Genomic DNA, 6700 nt, shown 5'->3' with positions numbered 1-6700 from the left:
GCCCGGCCCGGGACGCTGCCCGGCTCCCCCGCCGCGGCTGCGGGTCCCACCGCCCACGGGGGCTGCGCCCGCGCCCCCGGCAGCCCGAGGGGCTGGGGTGGCTCCCCCGGGTGCTGGGCGAGGGGCTGAGCTGTCCCTGGGGCAGCCGCGGCGCGCAGGGAAAGTTGTTATTTTTCTTAACGACAAGCCTTTCTTCTCGGGGGAAAAAAAAAAAAGAAAAAAAAAAGCCTTTATTCTGTTTCAATCATTGATTTAAAATGAAAAACGTGTCGTGGCCTCAGCCTTCCACCCCCCACCCCCCCTTTTTTTTTTTATTTGCCTCTTGTCTTCTCCCCCCCTTCCCGAAGTGGAAATGAAACAAAAGACAAGAGGGGCGGGGGGGGGGGGGGGGGGGGGGGCGGGAGGAACCAAAAGAAACAGAAAACCCCACAAAACTGCGCTGGAAAGCCTCCAAGCGCCAGGGGTCCAGCAGCGTCCAGGGGTGCCCTGGCCCACCTCCCCCCGCTGCTCAGCCTCCCTCGGTATTAACGGCGCTGGGAAGGCGCCCGGTGCCTTCCTCCCCCAGCGCATCATCACGGCACGGTGCTGAGCACCGGGAGCCGGCGCTGGGCTGGAGGGGCTGCCGGGCCTGCGGTGCTGAGCACCGGGAGCTGTTTTCCCACGCGCAGAGGCTTTCGCCCGGCATCGCTGGTCTCTGAGGCTGCCCCTTTCCTCCCAAAGGGCAAAGCGTGGGCCAGGGGGAACCGACGGGAGTTTCACTGTTGGGTTCATTGAGACAAAGGTTTGACTTCGGGGCTGGACCTGGAGGTTCTGGAAAGGACCTTCAAAGGTGGTGGCCAAACGCAAGAGCTCTGCGTGACGCGTGTCCCCAGTTACCCTTCTGGGCAAGGACCACCAGTGCGGGGCCATTGGGGACTTTATCCAGGGGCAAACTGGTGTGAGCTCTTGCATGGGTCTGAGTGCTGGGGGCGTGGGACTGGCTGGAGCCCCAGGGATGGAGGAGCCCCAAGCCCAGTCCCGCACCCCACACTGGCTGCCACACCGCCAGAGCAGTCCTCCGGGCTGAGCAGCCCAGCACAAGTGCTGTTTCCAGCCAGGACATCCCAGCAGGAGAAGCAGCAGCCCTACCCGCCATACCCCATCTCGGGAAGGTCTACCAGGGTGATGCACAGGCGCGGCCATCTTCATCCCAGCAAAGGGGTTGCCCCACCCCCCCGCACTTCGTCCCCTGGGAAGGCTTCGAAGCCCCGACCGCTCACCCAAGGGACAGCCCTGGGTGCAGCGGTGAGGGCTGGGGGCACCTACCCGCTCCCCCTGCTCCTGCCGGGAGTTTACCGTCTCCACAGGTACCGGGTGAGAAGCCACCTCAGCACACCTGCGGGCAATACCTCCGCAATACCACACATAAAACATTCCTTTTCTTTCTTTCTCTTTAAGGCTATGTAATTTCTCTGTTATGTCTGAGATTTTGCTCCAGGTCAAAATGCAGCTATATGGGTTTTAATTGATTTTTTGCAATGCTTTCAACTTGAGGTTTCTTTTATTTTAACCACTCCTTGTCTTTTAAGCCAAAAGAGGTAGCAAATGACATTAATCACAACACTCCCCAACCAAGAGCTTGCTGTGACTACTTTAACGTCGTCTGGGCTTTTTCAAATCCTGCTTTGAGGTTCCCACTTAGTGAGGTCCTGGAGCTCACACTTCACTGTAATTGGGTGCTCTGAGTCAGACATGCACTTACAAGCACAGCTGAATCAGGAACTAAATTATTATTATTATTATTATCATCATCATCATCATCATCATCATCATCATCATCATCATCATCATCAGCTCTGGAGCTCTGACACGAGTGGTCAGGGCTGTGGTGTGCCCAGCGCCGTCAGAGGCACAAGGTGGAGAGAAAGTCCCTCAGCCCTGGCACGGCAGGAGGAGCGTGATGGAGATGCGCCACCCACCCTGCGCGGAGCACCCCGGCAGCAGTGGGCTGCCTTCCCCTCCAGCTGCCAAGTGGGAATACAGACCGTTGACCCAGACCTGGTGTTGCTTGGCTGCAGCCCAGAAGCAAACTGCACAACCTTTCCCAAAAATATGATTTTTTTGGTATTTTTTAACCTGGAGGAGGCTGGGGAGCTGCTCGCAGCATGCCCCCCGCCAGCGCCGCTGCAGGGAGCCACGGGCAGCATCCTTGGGGCCATGCCGGCTTCAGCCAGGCAGCCCACGGCCACGGCACCGGGAGGCCGGCGTCCTGCTCCATACACCCACTGCAGCAATGTTGCACGTACAGCCCGAGTGCTGTAATTACTCAATAAATAACAACGCTAACGAGATAATGGCACACAAACCTTTCTGTAGGATCGTGTTTAATTTTCAGCGTTAGTTGGGTGTGGGAGAAAATCCAGTACGTTAAATTAACATTTTGGGTGTAAATCAAATTAAATGTACAAAACGCCCTGTAGGGTCAAAGCACAATGGGACCCACCCTTACAGATTTGACTACTAAAATGTGTTTCATTTGACTCGAATCTTTTGGGACTGAGGAGGGAGAGATGGGATCAAACAATGCATCAGCCATGTGTCGCTGTCGCAATCGCACCCCGCTCCTTCCCCAACCAACCACGGGTCGGGGGAGACCGGGGGCCGTGTGCGAGGGGCAGAGGGGACCCGTCCCTCCTGGGGGGCTCCCTCACTGCCAGCCTCCCCCCAGCTGACACAGCACCTAGGAGGCAGTGGGGAAAGCGCGCCTGGGGGCAAGGACCTGGGCGTAGGGAGCGAGGGAAGGAGCTGGGCTTGGGAAGGGAGGAGAAGAGCAGGGGAGAGATGCTCAGCGCAGGAGGCATAAGCAGAGGCACATTTCTGCTGCTCAGGGGACGGTGGCTCAGTTTTATCTAGGAACAGGGAATATTTTAGCTGAGACCCCAGGGAGCTGTGCCCTTTCTTCTTCTTGCCCAGGCTACCTTTCCCCATGATCAGCACCATGGGGCTGCAGGAGCAGGCATTTGCCTGCACGGTGGAGGGACGTGGCCCACGCGGGGGTGAGGGTCTGATGGTACAGCCAGGCAGAGCTGAAAGGCACCGTCCCGCAGCAACGCAGTGAAAATGTCTGTGAGCTGGGCCCTTAGCACAGCATCCAGCACAGGGACCTTCAGGCTTGGCCCCTGGTGGGATCTTGGCCCCCAGCATCACTCCTCCTGCACAGAAGTGGAGGGACACCAGCCGGTACACCTGCAGGGGCTGCGCTGGGGAAAGCCTGCCCACGAGGCTGAAAGCACAGTCACCCAGTGCCCTTTTTCTGGTGATTCCTCATGATTTTGAGCCAAACCAGGCTGGATGGAGGTGAGACCCTGGCTGGTCCAGCAGCCCAGCAATGCAGCAGCGCAACCTTTGGTCTCTGGCTCCCAGCAGAGCTCAGATGGGGGGATTTACACAAGTTTACTGACCATGGAAGAGAAGCCACAGCTTCATAGCCTTGGGAAGGTGAACCTTAACCTTCTGGGGTCTGTGGTGTGCCCCAGACATCGGGGCTGGGACGTCTGGGCTGCTGCAAGTCACCCAAACACCCTGCTGACACCCCCTCGGCTGGTGAACCCCCGTGCTGCTCCCAGAGGCGTTTTGGGAGAGATGGGGAGGAGGCTGGGTGTCAAAATATGCCCAGTCCTCTGCGAGAGGCATCCTGGTGTGACACCTCTTCCTTGAAACACTCCACGTTTCCCCACATGAGGTGGGACGGTGAGCACAGAGCCACACCAGTGCCCAGGAACGGGTACCGTGAGGCCACCGGGAGCCCTGGGCTCACAGCATGGCCACGTTACAGGGAGAGGGTTTGCAGAAGGAAGATGCTCTCATTGCAGCCAAATCAAGATGAGAACAAGGGACAGTACCTCCTCTGCAGCATTTCCCAACCTGCTTTCTCCCTGGATTATCCAGTGGAGGTCCAGCATGCCATAGGGTCTTCCCAGAAGGATCACAGGGACCTCTGAGGACCACAGCTTAAAAGCCCACAGAAGAGCACAGAGGAAAGGTCCCCCTGCTCTAAAATAAAGCCTTGCCTGGGACACAAGCTGTTTCCAGCCCCAATTTTCCTTACACCTGGATGTCTGCCCTTGCTCTCGCAGCTCAGCATCTGCCTGTGAAGAGCCGACATGCTCCTGGGGGGATGCTCCCCTCCGCCCCGCACCCCATAGCACACCTGCAGCACCAGGGGTGACTCAGCTGGGTTTCAGCAGCCGCCTGCACGCACACACCGTGCATTGCCGGAGGGGTTGCCATCGCCTCCAAAGGCAGGTTCCCACCCAAAGCGTGGCATCTCCAGTGCCAGCATTTGGGTGAACACTGGCCCCATGGTCCCCTGGAGGTCAGGGGGATGTGAGTGCTGCTGGGGGTGGCACAGGCTGCAAGAGCAAAGCTACTGCCCCGGTCGTGCCTGCGCAACACCCGCCTGTGCCACCAGCTGTGGGGGCCAAGCCCGACCACTGGAAAGCTCTGCTTCCAGCCGGGACCGGGCAGCTCCCCTGCTGGATCAGGAACCGCTTCACCACAGTGAATGAAGCCAGGGTGGCTCCGTGCCAGGTTATCTCAGAGAGAGAGAGCAGCAGCTCCGCAAGCTGCCCCGGTTTGGAGGGTGATCTGCTTTCCTTGGCGGAGCAGGGAAGGAGGGATGGAGAAGGTGCCAGCTGGGGGAAGATGGCTCCCCAGGCTGCGGCAGAACCTGCCCTGCCTGTGCTTCCCCGCTGGGTTTCAAAGCACCCCACCGGGTGACTCACCGGGCTCCTGTCTCCCTGCCTCCCACGGCCCCTGCCACTCCCAGCGTCTCCCAGTCTTTCTCCACCGATACCTCCGCTTCCTTCCCACTCCCCCCCGCCGGCTCGGCGCTGTCTCTCCGCCCGCCCACTCGCTGTGGCGCTGCTCCCTCGGGGCGTCCGGCGTCACCCCAGGTTGCCCAGCCGCTCCCCACTGAGCCCCACTCACCACGGAAACAGCACCCGGTGTCCTTGTGAAGACCATGCTGGATGCTGGACCCCGACAGCATCCCCCAAGCATCCTCCTTGGTGGCACCTGCAGCCCTGAGGTTTGGGGGACAAGGCTGCCAGAGGACCCGTGCTGCCCACATCTCCCACACACGGTCCAATACCATTCTGGGAGGATGGGGTGACCCCCTTGGAGAGGTGTCCGCTCTCACAAGGTGGCCAGCAGGGCCCTGAGCTTGCAGACCCTGCTGTAGAAACGCGACTATGTAAGCGTGTCCCTAGAAGCCCCCTGAAGCCCTTTCCCCAGCTTTGCCTGCAGTGCCTGAGGTTTTTTTGTTCCTTGGTTTCCTGCGATCCCACTGTCTGCCCAGTATTTCCTCCCTGGGAACCTGGGTATGTTCCTACCAAGCCTGACACAGCAGCAGAGGCTGGAAACGTAGTGAAATCCCAGGAGTTTCCTGCAAATTGGTAGCTAAATAGGGGACAGAAAACTACTCCCCCTTAATACTCCTGCTGTGCTTAAAACTACATCAAGTGCACAACCTTTATTAGACACCAGTGAATCCACATGGGCTCTAACCTCCAAAAGCCACATCCACTCAAGTCAGAGCCCCTCCAGCTCCTCCAACAACCAGTCACTGGTGGTGGGGGTCCTCAATCACCAGGGCTTCTCTGACGTTTTCACAAGAGAGATGTCTCTAGGCGCCACAGCCAATGCTGTGCATACAGGGAAGAAATGGGGGGGCTGCCACTCGCCCTTTGTGACCGGTGGGTTGGATTTGGGGTGCTTCCTGGCAGGAGGTCACGGAAAGCTTCGGCCAGGCGGGTCTGGCCAGAGCTACCGGTGACACCTGTGAAGATGAGCAGCTTCCTCATCTGAGCGCGATTCCATCTCCCGAGGGGGCCGTAGCTACTGCGTGGATGCAGTGGGAAGGCTGCTGGGGGATGCCTGCCCGAGCCCCGCGCCCTGGCCTGCTCCGTGAGGTGTTTTCCCTCCCCGTGTCACGCTCGAGTCTCAGCGTCGCCACATCTCCACCTTCCTGTTTCGCTGCCCGGCTGGTGCCTGCTCCAGCAGGGTGTCCCATGCAAATAGCAGGCATCATGCCGAAAAAGACACATTTTTCCCTCCGTTGGGATATGGACTTCACATCAGGATGTGCTGCCATCGGGATGTCCTGCTGCTGGGATGCACAGTGCGTCAGGATGCGCTGCCATCGGGATGCGCTGCTGTTGGGATGTGCTGCTGTTGGGATGCACTGCTGCTGTGACATGTTGCACATCAGGATGCGCTGCTGTCATGACATGCTGCACATCAGGATGCGCTGCTGTCATGATGCACTGCTGTCGTGACATGCTGCACATCAGGATGCGCTGCTGTCGTGACATGCTGCACATCAGGATGTGCTGCTGATGGAGGCTGAGTTCAAGCAGGGAGCGCAGAGCCTGGCTGCTGGGCAAGGCCAGCCTGCCCCGTTAGCTGGCTGTGACCACGACCTGTGACCACAACCTTTTATCGGGGGTTGGGGACCTCACCCAGCTCCCTTGGGAAAGCTCTCCCTGGAAAGGTGGGCGTCAGCCGGTGCTGGTGGAAAAAGGCCAAGGAGCCACAGCTGGGGTCTGACCCAGCCAGTCCCACCCCAGGCTCCTAAAAATAACAAAAGCGCTTTCCAAAGACTTTTAAAGCTCCCCCTCCCCCGCAAGCCCTGCCAGCTCTGCCACCCCCTCCAAGCTCA

Source organism: Falco rusticolus, chromosome 12 (assembly GCF_015220075.1).
Source record: "Falco rusticolus isolate bFalRus1 chromosome 12, bFalRus1.pri, whole genome shotgun sequence".
In the NCBI taxonomy this organism is placed as follows: domain Eukaryota; kingdom Metazoa; phylum Chordata; class Aves; order Falconiformes; family Falconidae; genus Falco; species Falco rusticolus.
The sequence above is the reverse complement of the archived record's forward strand: the minus strand, read 5'-3'. Positions refer to the sequence as shown.